The sequence below is a fragment of the Podarcis bocagei genome (assembly GCF_964188305.1).
Source record: "Podarcis bocagei genome assembly, chromosome: 7".
NCBI lineage: Eukaryota > Metazoa > Chordata > Lepidosauria > Squamata > Lacertidae > Podarcis > Podarcis bocagei.
The window spans coordinates 92,200,210-92,217,264 of NC_138132.1; the positions used below are offsets into that span (position 1 = coordinate 92,200,210).

A 17,055-nucleotide genomic window follows, 5' to 3' on the forward strand; every position below is an offset into this window, starting at 1 on the left:
GCAGGACTTGACATCTTTCTGCAGGGCCTGCAAGACAGAGCTGTTCCACGAGGCCTTTGGCCAAGGCACAGTCTGACCCCCTCCTTTGGCAATCTTCACAGAACTTTAGCCTAATGGTTGCCATCAATTTGATTTGAATTCATTTTATAATGAAATGATTTTAGAATGTGTATCATTTTATTGTTGTTAGCCGCTCTGAGCCCAGCTTTGGCTGGGGAGGGGGGGAATATAAATAACATTTTATTATTTTATTATTATTTATTATTAAGCAAGAGTGCAATACAATGCAGAAAAACAATTTTAAAAACCTACACAGAAACACAGCAGCCAATTCTGAAACCTTTTAGCAAGCAACTTCAAGCCCTTGCCCCCTCCTCTTTATCTTTAAACTGCACTTGGCACAGACACCCCTTCAAAGAGAGGGCTTGGAAGAGGGGAGCACAGGACCGTCTGTTGAGATCAGCTCTGATCTCCAGCGACAGAAGCAGAGATCAGGAGGAGGTGAGTTGCCTCTCTGCCCAAGACTCGATTACTTCTGAATTATTCCAAGCCAATCTGAAGCAGTGGGTTCCAACGGTTGCCAGACCTTTGATGCTATCAGCCCATCAAGCAAGATTCCAGTTGGCCGGCACGTTCAGTATTATTATTGTCAGCTTCAAGGAGGGTGCCAGAAATTGAATTTGTGATTATTAGTTCAGTATCATCACAAAATTGTATGCCAGCCAAGTTCAGTATTGGGGCAGTGCTAATAAGGTCATTTCCAAGGATCAAGTGAGTTTTAGAGCAGGTTATTCTGTGTAGCCTATGGAACAGCCTTCCTATTGCTATACTTCAGGGGAATTCCATGGCTGGGAGCCAGGCCTCTTCTCCCTCAGCCATTGGGGGCAGCAGCCATTCTGTCCAAAAGACCAGCAACATCTGGCACCTCCTCCCCCTGAACAATACAAGCCAGTCCTTACAAAGAACAACTGCTTAAGAATTGGTCCCCGAGTTTGATTATCTCTTTTTTTTATTTACTCTAAGACCATCTTGTTTTAACTGATTGTGTGTAAGACACTCTGGGAGCCCTTTTGGCTGAGGAGCAAGGTACAAACTCTCTAAATAATAATTAAATCTGCATTTTCTGGAAAGTGTTGAAGACATTTTTTTGTTCCCACAGGGTTTCCCAGGTGGATAAATGGGTCATGGCTTCAGTGTGGTTTTAAATTGATTTGTTTTTGTTTTTTACTGTTTTCAATTCTCTGATTTGCAAATTGCCTTCAAGTGGTGGTTTAGAAGGTGATTAATAAATCATTTGCAATAATAAAAGCAATAATAAAGGTAAAGGTACCCCTGCCCATACGGGCCAGTCGTGACCGACTCTGGGGTTGCGCGTCCATCTCGCTTAAGAGGCCAGGGGCCAGCGCTGTCCGGAGACACTTCCGGGTCACGTGGCCAGCGTTCCAAAGCTGCTCTGACAAGCCAGTACCAGGGCAGCGCACGGAAACGCCGTTTACCTTCCCGCTATAAAGCGGTACCTATTTGTCTACTTGCACTTAAGAGTGCTTTCGAACTGCTAGGTGGGCAGGAGCTGGGACCGAACGGCGGGAGCTCACCGCGCTGCGGGGATTCGAACCGCCGACCATACGATCGGCAAGTCCTAGGTGCTGAGGTTTTACCCACAGCGCCACCCGCGTCCCCTAAAAGCAATAATAGTAGCAGTAAAAATAATAATAAGGCACCTGTTTTTTCCATCTAACGTAGCATGGTCTACTCTGACCGAAGGCTGGCCAGAGGGTTTATGGTGCATGTGCAGAGTTGGCCTGCAGAATCCCCACAGACCATCTGCAAGAAATTGAAATCTCAGCTCTTCCTTGCCCTGGAAACAAGAGGGCTTTATCATTAGAAAGGCAGATTGGCAGAGCTTGCCTCCGAGGCAAGCTAACACTTAGCACACGAACTCATGCCGCAAAGTTAAGAAATGAAGAATGGAACACTCTTGCCACTGGGCAGTGTGGCAGACTTGCAAGTTTGGGTTGGTGGGACCTCAGACACGATTGGATCTCTCTTGAAGACGCCCCCAGGGACTGGATCCTTAGGTAACATTTCCTGAAGCCCCATATCAGAGCCAGACCCCAGATCAGTAGCTTCATTTTCGTCCCTCCCTCATCTGATGCCATATCCACATCAGCTCGCACCTCCAAAGCACCACACGGCGTGTCAAATTCTCCAGCTGCAGTGCTGGCTTGCTTTGTGACATGTTCACAATCAGAGTATTCGGGGCTTTTTCCCGCTGGAACTCACTGGAACGCAGTTCTGACACCTGTCGGGGCGGCACCATTGTCATTATGTGAGAACAAGGGAGACATTCATGATGAGTTACAGCCCCTCCTTTCTAGAAAAATAGCACTGAGAGTATTTTTCCTCCTCCCCTGCCTGGCTCCATAACCTGTTCCACATCCAGCTTCTTCTTTCCAAATCACGGCCACCATGCTTCTTTGTCTCTGAACCTCAGAGGCAGACAATGCCATAGGAAGCATCATGCTCGGAGCATAAGTGTTTGGCTTCTGTGGGTGAGTCACCCTCTCCCGGCCCATGACTTTGGCCTAGTAAGTCCTTCCTCCCAGCCAGCTGCCCTGGCCTTGAAGCTGACAGGATGTGGGTTGCAGGTGGCTTAGGAGAAGGAAGGGGCCTTTGTTTTTGCCGCCACTGCCACAAATCCTGGAGCTGATGAGGTAAAGAGCCTGCTGCTGATGCTGGAGGTGGTCTCCTGTTGTGCTCAGCTGTGACACACTCACGCACCCTCCCCAGCTCCTTTCCTTACAAGATAGGTGTGTGTTCCTCAAGACAGCAGCCAGCTGAGGGAGGCAGGAAGGAAGGGCAGCAAAGCAGCAGTGGGGTGAGGAAGCGAGAGAGCTGGCTTCGCTTCCTCAAGGACTGGTGTCCCAGATGCCAAGGGCAAAGGTTGTTCCAAGCAAAAAGACATCTCCAGCTTTTGGCACAAGGCTAAGCCCCCAGGCCTACTTTCCGCAGCTGCCAGAGACTGACCAAGACTCAGAAGATATGTCCTAAACTCTTGTTTACCTGTTAATAATAATTTTTTGCATTAATGCCGTGCTAAAAAAAAGTGCTTCTTCTCCTACTTTATCTCAGGGCACCTCCAGACTGTCAGAGTCTTGCAAGAGGGATTCAGGTGCATACTGGAAATCTGCACTATACATCTAAAGCAGTATCACACCACTTTAAACAGCCATGGCTTATCACAAAGAATCCTGGGAACTGTAGTTTTTAAGAGCGCTGAGAGTTGTCAGGAGACCCCTGTTCTCCCCATAGAGCTACAATTTCCGGAGTGGCTTGACAATTAATCATTCTTCCCAGGGAACTCTGAAAATTTTAGTGCTGAGATGGGACTAGGAGTCTCCTAACAACTCTAAGCAACCTTAACAAACTGTTTATGGTAGTATCACAGTCCTTCTGATGCATAGTGCAGAGTCAGCAGAAATGAAGTTGGTTAACGTGCTCTGTTGTCCTAGGCAGGGGTAGGCAACCTAAGGCCCAGGGGCCGGATGCGGCCCAATCACCTTCTAAATCCGGCCTGCAGATGGTCTGGGAATCAGCGTGTTTTTACATGAGTAGAATGTTTCCTTTTATTTTAAATGCATCTCTGGATTATTTGTGGAGCATAGGAATTCATTCATTCCCCCCCCCCCAAAAAAATATAGTCCGGACCCCCACAAGGTCTGAGGGACGGTGGACCAGCCCATGGCTGGAAAAGGTTACTGACCCCTGTCCGAGGGCAACAAACCCAGTTTCAGCAGGAACTTAAGCCTGGGTCGCAGCAGACTTAACTTGACACTCAAACCACTACACCATACTAGAATATTATATTTTTGTGTATTCTAGAATATATTTATATTCTAGCTCCACTTGCTACTGTAGCCTTATTAATCCATGGGTCGGAATAATTGTTGCACCCGAGCAGAGACAAAAGGAGCCAAACGACACCAAGGGGTTAATCCAGAGAAAGAGCGTTTTATTCTGCCATCGGGGGGGGGGGGGGCAGAGGCCACCTGTGTGATTCAGTTCACAAAAGACAGGCCGCACCGAAAACATTTTACAAGCAGGTTTTATCCTTTTTTCAAACCCCTTTTTTCCTCTCCCCCTTCACAGATTCTTACATAGAAATGTTGCTTTTCGTTCTCTGACTCTGTTCCCGGAAGTATGTTGCAAATCAATGTACCAGGACAAGGTTATCTTGGATCTGGGAAGCGAAAGCTTTACTGTTCTCAGCTCTGAGTTGTTACAGCGTTTTTGTTACAGAGAGGACTGCTTAGCTCATGCTTTTTGTCTTAGAGGAATATGCAGTTTTTAAAATGTGTACTCCGAGGCCTGGCTGGGGGGCGGGAATTCACAAACAGTTTTTAGGGCTTTCTGGGGTAACCCTAACTGTACCCCTTCACTACCCCTGCCTACCCTTTTGCCAACCAGCCCACTTGACACCTCCTGCCCCCCACGTCTCCCCCAAAAGCTGGCCCCAAGCCCCTCCCTCATTTAAAAGAGAGAAGGGGCTTCCCAGAGCAGCGTGCTCACCCCTTGCGCGAAGTTCCTCTTCCCCCCTCCATTAAACCCCACTGCAGACAGTCTTTGGGCTGCTGGGGTGGGGAGGGGCTTCTCTGCAGAGCCTGCCTGTGAGCCCCAGGTGGGCTGGCTTTGGGCCCAGGAGGACGTGGCCCAGGGAGGGCAGAAGTTGCACAGCAACAGCCTCAGAGCCCAGCCATTTTTGTAGGAATTGATGGCTACCCCTGGACTTCACAGAGCAGGTTGCTAAAGGGCTCTGTGACGCTCCTTTCCCCTCTCTGTTCAACCTTGCTGCAGCCACATTTAAGGGGGGGGGGACCTCAACCGCTGTGTGAGGTGCCTCCCCCTCCGTTAATCCATACTGCCCCTAGTGGAGGCAGGAGGCACTTCACCTTGTCTCCCTCTCCGCTAAACAGCTTGCCTAGGCCTGTCCGTCATTCCTCACACTGACTCCTATCAGCCACTATGGATGCATTTGACATCTGGGGGCAAAGTGATTGTGGAGTGGGGGTGTTAGGAACATAGGAAGCTGTCTCCTACTGAGTCAGACCATTGGTCCTTTGCAGTGCTTTTTTTCTAAAAAAAAATGTTTACGGGTACTCTCATTTTGACTCATGAAAAACACCATTTTATAGTTCAAATCAGGGGCAATAAATACAGTAAATGGACAAAAGTACAAAGATTCACAAATGTTTAGGGGTACGCGTCCCCCCAGAAAAAAGGCACTGGTCCATCTACTTCAGTACTGTCTCCTGGTTTTCAGACAAGGGACATTCCCAGCCCCACCAAGAGATGCCAGGGACTGAGCCTGGGACCATCACATGCAAGGCATGAGCTACGGTCCTTGCCAGCAGATCTCTCATCAGCTCTGCAAGTGGTTCTCACTCTTTGTTGACCTACACATTCTCAACCACTTTTCAGCACCAAAACTAAACACATGTCCGTAGAAACTGCACAAATATTACCCCCCCTTTCTTTCTATCTTGCTCTTCTAGGATGCCCTCAAGGTCTTGGGATGCAGCTGCCTCCTAAGCCACTGGAATGTGTCCTTGCTGAAGGAAGCTGGGAATGTCAACATTCCTCAGCACAGCTGCTTTGGGAAAGGAAAACAGTACATTCTGTAGTTGCTTTAGCTGATTTGGTGCGGTGGCTAGAAAAAGCCTTTCTGTGAGCCAAGTTCCTATTGCAGATATTAATATTGCAGTTTAAAGAGACTGGATGCATGAAGACCGACTCCTTTTGGAAATGAAACATTGTCCAGACTATTCAGTTGTTCAACTTTTTACTTGAAGAACTTTCTTCAGAACATAACAGAAACATCAAAGATACATCCAAATAACATATGCTTATCCAAGCATAGGCTCAGCATAATCTCAGAAATAAAATAACTTATAATCAGAGCTTACGAACATAGCGCTCTCTCTCTCTCACACACACACAGAGGCTTCATTGCCTGCATTCCAGCCCCCCAGGCTGTTGAGCTCCTAGAGAGCCATTTACATGCCCTTATACCATGGAGCCTGGGAACAAAGAACCAAAGGGAACTCCCTTCAAAATGGCAACTTGCCATTCAGGACAGTGGTGCCCCACAAGACGAATGCCTTGCAAGACGAAAAACTCGCTAGACGAAAGAGTTTTCCGTTTTTTGAGTCGTTCCGCAAGACGAATTTCCCTATGGGCTTGCTTCGCAAGACGAAACGCCTTGCGAGTTCTTGCGAGTTTGTTTCCTTTTTCTTAAAGCCGCTAAGCCGTTAATAGCCGCTAAACCGCTAATAGCACTAATCCGCTAAGCCGCTAATAGCCGTGCTTCGCAAGATGAAAACACCGCAAGACGAAGAGACTCGCCGAACAGATTAATTTCGTCTTGCGAGGCACCACTGTACCTTAATCACTTGATCTAAGGTTAGACACTCATGTGTTAGCTAGCAGAAAACAACAATGCAGTGATACCTTGGGTTAAGAACTTATTTCGTTCTGGAGGTCCATTCTTAACCTGAAACTGTTCTTAACCTGATTTTTCTTGTATTTTTCTTGCCTATTGCATTGCATTGCACTGAACTGTATTACAATTGGAATTCTATGGAATTCAATTTGTAATACAATAAAATACAATATATAAGAAATAAACAAAAAATAAACAAAAAAATCATACAGCATCCAGCGCGGCACATTACATGCGGTGTGTGTGTGGAATTATTAAGTGGTCCTCCAAGAGTCTCAGCAATTTTCAAGTGGTCTGTGGCAGAGGAGTTTGGGAATCACTGTGCTAAACTAGCCTTGAGGAAGGCATCAAAGCTGGAACACTCCTGTTTGCGGATGATGGTGTACTGCAACATTTTGTTGCATATCTCATGCTATTATATATATATATATATATATATATATATATATATATATATATATATATATATAAAATAATGAAAAATATATTTGAAAAATGAATTTGTAAATTCAACACCCTGCCCTATGTCCCTTTATTGTCTCCAGAAGGTTGGTCATCCTCCTTTAGGCCGTCATTTTAAAATGATTTATAAAATATCTGCAGATTGTGCTGCTTTTGTTGTTGCTGCCAGAATGATCGGAAGAGACTCCTCTCACAGGTTTGCTCCTCTTCCTTACAAATCCAGGGAACCAAATACAAACCTTTGACATGGAAATGAGTTACGCAAAAGGGAGCCATTGCCCATCCTCCTTGCCTATTATTGCATGACCCCATTTTTAAAACACTTTGTCAAGGAAGTAGCAGTTCGTCTGCTAGTTTAATAATAACCCAGGAACAAAGCCAAGAGCATCAACTAAATTGTAGCAATGTTTACAGTAATGAGGCCTCTACTCCACACCACAATTACAGACCCCGTATTGCTTTATAGCTGGAGGCCCATAAACTAGTAGCTCATAAGTAGGATTATTGCAACTGCTCTATGATAGTGCCCTGGGGTTTGGGGGAAATTCATAATATGGGGCTCGGTGGAAGGAAGGCAGCAGACATGAGCTGCACACCACAGCCATTACCTCAAGTTAGCACACACCTGTCATCAGGACTATAGCCTTCCTCGGACTGTAGGGCTCCATGAAAGGATGCTAATTCACCTGCTGATCCTAAAGAGGTTCTTTGGAAATACAGTGGTACCTCGGGTTAAGTACTTAATTCGTTCCGGAGGGCCGTTCTTAACCTGAAACTGTTCTTAACCTGAAGCACCACTTTAGCTAATGGGGCCTCCTGCTGCTGCCGGAGCATGATTTCTGTTCTCATCCTGAAGCAAAGTTCTTAACCTGAAGCACTATTTCTGGGTTAGCGGAGTCTTTAACCTGAAGCGTATGTAACCTGAGGTACCACTGTAAATGTAACTTCCCTGTCCTCTCTGAGGGAGCAAACCTCTCTCTAGAGTCTAGACTGCGCCCCTTTCAAGTTGCCGGTGTGAATGACACTAGCATCATGGCTTCCCCCAAAGAATCCTGGGAATTGTAGTTAAAGGTTCTGAGGGTTGTTAGGAGTCCCCAATTCCCCTCTGAGAGCTACAATGCCAGAGCAGTTTAACAATAAATTCTTCTTTTTTTTTTTTTTGGTAATTTATTCATTTTATTTTATTTATTACATTTACATACCATTTTGATCTTCTAAGGATCTCTTTTTTTAAAAAAAAAAATTAATTGGGTTTTCCGCTTTTATAAAAACAATACACACACAAAAATAACACAAGACAAAAACATGTATAAATTCAGCAGATCCTCGTTTCATAACCTTGTTCCCTGACTTCCCCCCACCCCCCCTCGTGCATCCCAATTCCCAAGATTATATCGGCAAGTTGGTATTTCTCCTCTTAACCATCTTATTCATTTTATTACCTCTTTTCTAATTAAAAAAAATTGATTTTCCTAAGTTGGACTTAAGTTCTCTTCCATCGATTTTTCATTTTATCTTAATTAAAAGTCATATTAACCAAACCTAAAAGTCTTAAGAGTTTTTAAGAATCTCCTCTTCCCTCCCTCCCATCCCCGGTTTTTGTCCCTTCCCAATAGAAATCCAAAGTCAAGATTCTCAGCCTGGGTTCCTCACGTCCGAGGCTTTCAAGTCTCTTTCAGTCCCTCTCCGCCGGTCTTGTTGGTAGTCCTTTATGTCCGTCGTCGAGTCTGGAAAAAGTTCTTTCACCATCAAAGTATATTCTCTTCCCACAAGGAGATTTGAAAGCAACTGCTGGAAAATTTCCACAAAGCCTGTATCTTCAAAATCAAAGTCCAAACGGAGGCCCCAATCATATTTCTTTATTTTAAGTTCCTGTATTCCATATTGTCCCAGAACCTCCTCCTCCTTCTTCTGCGTCTTTCGCAGACTTGTGGTAGATATGTTCCCAGAGTCTCCTTGCTTGTGTTCCACAGATGTCAGCTTTTGGTTGTTGCTTCCCAAGGTTACTTTCTCTTTTTCTTGTTTAGTCTCTTCCACCTCTGTAGACATTGTTTCCCATTCAGCTGTGGATTCTTTCTCATTCAGGTCCTCAATACAAACAGCAGAGTTGCCTGTTCCCAAGGTCATAGTCATAAGTTGTTTATTCATGGCCAAGCTCTGCTCTTGTAAGATTCCCACCAATTGAAACATCCTTTCGATTTCCACTAGTAACTTTCCATCCACAGCCATTGTATCCATTGTAGTTTCACAGAATTCCCCCTAGGGGGAATCTGGTTACTTATTAGTCTTTTCTCCAACAGTCCTTTAACTTATTATTATTACTTTGTTTCCAACAATTTTGGCTCAATTATAACTCATCTTAATCCAGAGGGATCTTAGATAGCGATTTTTCCACTTTAAACTGCCCGTTTGGCAGCTTTGACAGCTGTCAAACTCCGCAGCTCTTACACAGGCACAAAGGCAGGACGTTCCTGAGCCCGGGAGGGGGGGTTGTTTAAAACAAAAAGAGGGTCTCCAAAACTCCACTCTCCAGCACAAAATTTCCTTTAGCTAAATCTTGAAATCCAGATCGCGTCAACCCGGAAGTCCCTTAACAATAAATTCTTCTCCCCAGGGAACTCTGAGAATTGTAGCTCTGGAAGGCAAATAGGGGTGTTTCTAACAACTCACAGCGCCCTTAGCAAGCTTCAGCTCCCAGAATTCTATACCCGACATTCCTCAGATGAAAAGAGGGACATTTCTCACTCCCCCAAACTGACCCTTCTCAACCCCCCATTTTTTGTGTCCCCTCCCCCCAAGCATATCCACCACCACCACACCAATGGGACACAGCACAAACACCCTCCACCATTCTGAGAAAACCCCTTGATCCCTATTTTATTCAGTGGCGTAGCGTGGGTTGTCAGCACCCGGGGTAAGGCAAGTAATTTGCGCCCCCTAACCCGTGGATTTGCGCCCCCTAACCCTAACCCCCAGATGTTGCGCCCGGTGCGGCCGGCCCCCCCTGCACCCCCACGCTACGCCACTGATTTTATTTTATTTTATTCTTTGGTAGATTTACAAAAAGATAAACACACACCAGTAAAGGAATTTTAGAAAGGGGGAATATAAGAAAGCTCCTCTTTCTTCTCAGCCAGGCTGGCCCTGCCTTCTGCCTGGACCCCAGAGCTGCCACTGCCATCATCACTGTTGCTCAGGTCAAGCACCGGTTCCTCCTTCTCCCTGAGCACTGGTGGGGGAAATAGGGACATCTGGGATCAACTCAGAAGCTGGGATGCCTTTCAGAATTCCAGGACCGTCCCTGGAAAATTGGGGTCCCTGGAGGGTATAGAATTCTTTGGGGGAAGCCATGACTGACGTGGCATCATGGGGCTTGAAAGGTATGGATGTGGCCTCTGTCAGGGGCTGCTTACTGAATCCTAGACCTGACAGGTGCTCTGGTATTTATAGGGGCCCAACCAGAGGTTTAACATGGCCTGCCAACCTCAGGGGCTGATATTGCTTTCCATGCCAGTCTTCAGCACTTATAAAATGAGGTCAGTTTAATTATTCTTTATAGAAGATAGGATCCAACCAAGATCCACCGGATGGGATCCACCAAGCTGTCTCCACACAAAGGATCTTGGGTTTGGATTGCACTGTTTAATAGGCTGCTCACTGACCACTGTGCAAATGCAGCAAGATGAAAATGGAGAAAGAATCAAAGGAGCAGAGTCAGAATCATGCCAAAAGGGGGGGGGGAGCAACCACCAATCAGCTTCAGTCAGAGCAGAAATGTGGAGGAATTTGCTGATCTCACCAACTCTTCTTAGTCACTGTGATTAGCAGTCAGCTCTATTGTTCTACATGAGAGTAGCGATAGATGTTGCCATGGTTTGCGGAAGGGGTATCCATGGCAATGCTTCTATGCAGCCCACCAGACGTGGGTGTTACCTGTGCTATGGATGAGTGTATAAATATCAGTTTACCTGAAGGTGGTGACCCATGGTTGCCATGGAACCCACAAGAGCATCTTCTCTGGAGAGGGGGTTGTCATAGAAACAGTGATGTCTCTATGGCAACAGTGCATCATTATTTCCCTTCTTTCAACTGAAATATGTTTAAAGAACCTGTTGAGGAAAGTATGTGCATTTATTGGAAGTAAGAGCCAATATCCAGACCTGGTGTGAAATATTAGGGAGGCTGATGTGCAAACCCGCTGAAGAGATGCATTTGTTTCTTCTTTGCATTTCAGAGATGCTGTAGATCAGGGGTTCCCAGCCGGCTGTCCATGGACCACCAGGGGTCTGCCTGCAGCATGTCTGTGAAGAACCAGGGCTGTGGTTGTGAATGGTGGCAGTGGCAACAGCAACTACAGCTGCTCCAGGATGGACCGGAAGTGATGGGCAGGAGGAAGTGGCCTGAAAAGGGTCAAAAACACATTGCACCTCATGTATTACAATCTGAATTCTTGGGACTCAAATTGTATTACAAAAATCATATAGCATATAACACAGTGCATTACCATTGCTACAGTAGGCTGATGAATCATTAAGTCGTCCACCACGACCCTCAGCAATTTTTGAGTGGTCCATGGGAGAAAGGGTTTGGGCATCACTGCTGAAGGTGGAACCAGATATGAGAAAATTGGCTCCAGTTGTCCTTTACTCACCTCCCTTGCCAGCCCTTTGGTGTAGGACCTCAGAAGCCTCCTGTTCTCACTTCATGCTGCTCCCCAATCGAAGAATGTGTTGTGTAGATAAGGCCTTATCCAAGCTGAGGGATACTGGCACTGTGACCTAACCCAGGCCTTGCTTCCCCTTTCTGGGCTGGGACTGTGCAAGATTTAAACTGTGTTTCCCTTTAAATCCATCTGTAATGCTGATGTAATCCTGACCTTGGCTGCAAAGTACAGTACTTATCTGCGACAGGTGGTATTTAGCTAAGTGTGAATCAGAGAATGCATACTTCCAGGGATTATGCCTCTTTGCCCCTCTGCCACCCTTAAAAAATTCAAAATTCTCCGTCCTTCATGTCAGCAAACTTTGTTTATTAAAAGTTTAATAATTAAAGAAAGAAGTAAAAAAGAAAAAGAAAAAATAAACAATACAAATCAATACATTACAATACATATAAAAAAGACACAATACATCAAAACAAAAACAAAAGCAAAAAGTTAAAAACACATCCAATATTTCCATATCTTTATCTTTCATTAACTTGTTTCACCGACCTCCTCACACCTCCCTTTTTGTGTTCTAGTTATTAATTATTTCAGCAAATCCTTTCCATCTTTCACTGTTTTCTGTCATTTAATTGTCTTAATTTATTTTAACCTTATCTTACCATTAAAACCCTAAAACTTATTTATACTTAACTCCTTATAACATTTCTACTAAAGCCATATAATTTCATTCCAACATTTTTCTAACACTCATTAATTTTGCAATATTTCTCTAAATAATTTTTTAAAACTTTTTTCCAATCTTCTTCCACCGTCTCTTCTCCCTGGTCTCGGATTCTGTCAGTCCTTTCTATCAATACCATATAGTCCATCAACCTGGTGACTTTCTATCCGAGGCTCTTAACTCTCTTCCATGTCCCTTCTGCAGATCTTCTTTATTCCAGTGTTTCCCAACCTTTTTTGGGCAAAGGCACACTTGTTTCATGAAAAAAGGCACACCACCATTACAGCCCCGTGACGTCAGCGCGCAGCGTCACGCCGGGAGGGACATGAATTGCTAGCAAATTACATAATCACCTCCTTGAGGGCTGGCTCATCTTCTCCGAAGGCAGAACCCCATTAATTAACAGGACAGACTCACACCATAGCCAAGACGAGGGGGGAAAACCTCAGTCATGCACAGTCATGCACATGTGGGGGCTAAATGAGGACGAAGACCGGGCAGAGAGCAGGGTTCAAATCACCCCACCTGGCCAGGACAATCCCTGGGTGCTCCCTTGGGCCACTCACCTGACCCACCTCGCAGGGCTGTTGTTGCGAGGATAACACGGGGAGAACCACGCGCGCCCCCGGGAGCTCCTTGGAGGAGAAAGCGGGCGATGAATGCAATGCACGAAATATATGAGAGGCGACCAGGTTTTGCAGGTGAGGGGCCCCCGCCAGCCTCCGCTTCCAACACCCGGCGCAACGATGCCAAAGTTTCCCCCCGGGCTCGGCTCGGGGAGCAGCGCTGCTCCCCCCGGCCCCCCTTCGCCCTCCCGGCTCTCTCTGCCGCCCACTGGGGACCCCCCTCACCTGCCAAGTCCGGAGCGCCGGTGGAAGTTGCATGCATGCATGCAGGGCGCCGCGTTGCCATTGCATTGCACTGCACTCCATGCAACGCCTGCACGCATGCATTGCCTTGCACGCCCGCCAAGGGGTCTCCCCGCGGTCCGATGCGTCCCCTCCGGCGCGGATGCAGCATTGCAAAAATAAACACCCCCCCGATGCAGCCCTACCTGGGGGGCAGCCTCCGCCTCCGCCGCTCCGCCTCCGCGGGGATCCCCGGGCTCCATCCTGCTGCCCGATCTCCGCGGGGGTGCAGGCAGGCTGCGCGGGGTCTGCACGGAAGAGCCCCTGCCCGCCCGGCCGCCGCCGCTGCGCTCATTCCATGGCCGGGAGAAGAGCGCTTCAAACAAAACGCCCGGCCCGCCAGGCCACGCTGGGAAACGTAGTTTGCGCACCCCGCACGGGCGCAGAGCCCAAGGGCGAGGGAACTACGGATCCCGGCAGCCCCCGCGCCGGGGGCGGAGGGGGAGAGGCCGGGTGCAGGGATGGAGGGACGGGTGGGCGAGCGAGTGAGTGAGTGGCAGCCGCCAAGCCTTGGCCGAGAGCCAGGAAGGGCCTCCCCGGAGGAGGAGGAGGAGGGAGGCGCAGAGCGGGAGGGAGGGAACCCCAGGGGTCATCTAGTGACGGCGCCCCAATCGAAAATTTGACTTAAAAAAAAATCTTTTGAATTTTTAAATTTTTCCCACGGCACACCAGGCAACATCTCGCGGCACACTAGTGTGCCGCGGAACAGTGGTTGGGAAACACTGCTTTATTCCTTCCTTTGGCACTGGGGAGTAGATCTCGAGGAAACTCCAACCTAACAATGTCTTTATTCCTTCTCGACAGGTCAGCCCATTCTCCATAGTCAGAACTAAAGTCTAAAAGATATTTCAGAGCGCCAATCTCCCCCTGACCCAAATCCAGATCCCAAAGGCCAAAGCATCCCTTCATAAGAGGATCTCCAAGCAGGGCTCCATCCCACCAAATCTGGCTTTCTCTAGATTCGATCATAAAGGGCAACAGCTTATGCTCATCAAATTGCCTCTGTGAGGCCGGGGCTCTCTCCACTTGAATTACTTGAGGTTCAACAACAACTTTCTCCTCTGTCTTCTCCATAGCTTGCCATGTCAAAACAGATTCCTGAGTCAATGTCAGCAAACTTTGTGGTGTTTCCATCTTGCATCTTAATACAATACTCTGTGGGAACCAGATACTGTTGCACAAACACCCTGCTCTTCACAGCTCCATGTCACATTCTGTGGGAGCAACAGAGATTTGAATTCAATCAATCAATCAATTTCTTTATTCGACCGATAGTCAGAATTAAAACATTACACAATAATTATAAACTATAACATCATAGGAGGTACATAAGTAAGGTAGGGCCACAGTACTAGACCTCTCACAGATAACCCACGTCAAAGCATTCAGTTATACGTTTCCGACACTTGAGTGCCAGGAAAAGAAATTTAGCCACTGACAAGGTTGTTTTCCCAGAAGACTTATTTAGCAGATATGCTGTCTGCTTTCCTCTTTGTCGGGAACTGAGCTGGGGTAAGTATGGAGTTATAAGATACTGTCTTAAATCGTTGTAGAAGGGACAGCTCAATAAAATGTGCTCTGTGGATTCTACCTCACCCAATGCACAGTGGCATAATATATGGTCATATGGGACTCCTCCATATCTTCCCTTCAGGACCGCCGAGTCAAGAACATTCAGCCTAGCCGCGGTAAATAGTCTGCGGTATTCCACGTAGTGGATATCCGCCAGGTAGCGAGCTGGAGCAACTCGATACAACTGCTCCCCCAGAAACAACCCAGGTTTCACACGGGCTATGTCCTCCTGTCTGGCAATATCCCTTAATCTTTGCGCGATCACCGCCTTTGCGTGGCTATACGTCATGGACTCTATATAAAGGGAGGACAACCCACACTTCTGCACTTCCTCCACTATCTCCCCTTCCCATGGAGATTTAAAGTTATCCCTCAGAATCAAGGGGGCCAAACCCACCGGTCTGAAACAGAGCTTGAGCCATAGCCATAGCTTCGCTTTCAGGGCCACATACCTAAAGGCTTGGCAACCGGTTTCCAATCTCATGATCGCGCCTGCCACGGAGGGGGGGATCCTGAGTATGGCCCTGAGGAATTGGGTTTGGATAGATTCCAATTTTTCAAAATCCCTACGTGAGCCCAAGGCAATGCCCACCAGCAGAAGAGGGAGGACTTTCATTTTAAAGAGACGTAAGGCAACATTGACAGTTTGTGCCTGTTTCTTGGAGTACAGGGTTCTAATCACCAGGGCTGCTTTGGATGCGTTCAAGGCTATGTATTCTCTGTGTGCCAGGAAGGACCTATTTGATCTTACAACCTGACCCAGGTACTTGAGAGATTTGAATTCTCATGCCCACCTCAGGACTGGGCCAGAGAGTATGAATCCTCTTTTCCACTGTGGGCCATCAAACATTTTAAAAAGAAAAGTTTAGCTGGTTAATAAAGACAATCTTTCATAATTTCTCTTTTAAATTCCATATTATAGTAATGCAAGTGGGGCTGCAAGAAAATGTTGCTATGTCTAGCACTCCTGCTCAGAGTTCCAGTCAGCCAGCAGACCATGCAGTCTTACAGAATACTCCATTCCGCTGCACTCCCCCAGTTTCCAGGTTTCTCCTAAACAGACACGTTACAGGCTTTTAGCAGGAAGTTATGGAACATGCACTAGTGGGAAGCAAAGCAGTATGACCACCCCAAATATTCTGCAGGCACAAATGGCATTGAAAGCATGATGATGTGTAACAGCCCGAAAAACATCATGAGCCCAAATCATGATGAATGTGCAATAAAAACGACATCTCGAAGGACCCTCTGACCAGAGAAATATTAGATGCTATGAGAAAAATACAAGGCTAATTTGGGGATAATAAACTAATGAGTGTAAATCTGAAGACTGGTGCTCTCCTGCAACATATGTTTAAATTGCAGTGGGTTAAAAAACAAATAAATCCCAGAGCACTGCTTAGCAACAGATCCCCTGATAACAGCAAATCACTCTGGAAGAAAACTCAGCTGGATCGGTGCTTCCATTAGGCAGAAAGTGGTGGCTGCCACAGGCATCAGGCGCTGGATGGAGATGAGGAGCAGTGGTGGTGCTGGAGGACAGAGCTCTGTGTGCCACACGGCCAACCCTAAGCAAGCCTGCTGGGACCTCAGGTGGAATCCCACTGGCATTTTGCATCTATTGTTTATTTCCAAATGCAAGAGAGGGGGGACACCAAGCAAACTGGCAGGTGACATCAATAAAAATGTTCCATCAATTCCAGTATAAAAGTATAGATTAATACAGGCAGTTCTTATGTCCAAATAGGTATCTTAATGAGACTAGTGATTATAAGCAGCAGCAGCTGATGAGTGTTTGCCCTTCCAGGTTAGTTTCTTTTTATATATATATAAACCTTATTTTAAAAGTTTTTACATACATTATTATTTGCATTAGTCCACAAACCATCTCAGTATCTTTATGGGGGGGTTCTTCCAGCCCCCGGACGTCCCCCCACCCTCCTCCCCAGTTTCCAAAAATTATCTCTTCTCTTTTCTGCATCTAAATACCTTAATCCAAACTATTAAATTTCCTTTTTAATATCCTTTGTCAAATTATATTACAAGTGCTAGTCCAATCCTGATAACTGTTTTAGAGGTTTGCAGTGCTCCTTCATATATTCTGTAAAGTTAATCCACTCTTTTTCAAATTTATCGTCTTTTTGGTGTCTAATCTTCCCAGTCAATTTCACCATTTTGGCACAATCCATCAGTTTCAATATCCATTCTTCTTTTGATGGGGTTCGTT

The 17,055-nt window shown here is 46.4% G+C and overlaps 2 long non-coding RNA genes across 3 annotated transcripts in view; one reads left to right on the forward strand and one right to left on the reverse strand.

The window, feature by feature from the left end:
- The window catches only part of LOC308590805, a 126,627-nt gene that overhangs the window by 43,907 nt on the left and 65,665 nt on the right, over positions 1–17,055 (reverse strand). The window lies entirely within an intron of this gene.
- Positions 10,000–11,471, forward strand: LOC308592196. The gene is made up of 2 exons (XR_014010423.1): positions 10,000–11,082; positions 11,196–11,471. It is a non-coding gene; the product is annotated as an uncharacterized lncRNA (long non-coding RNA).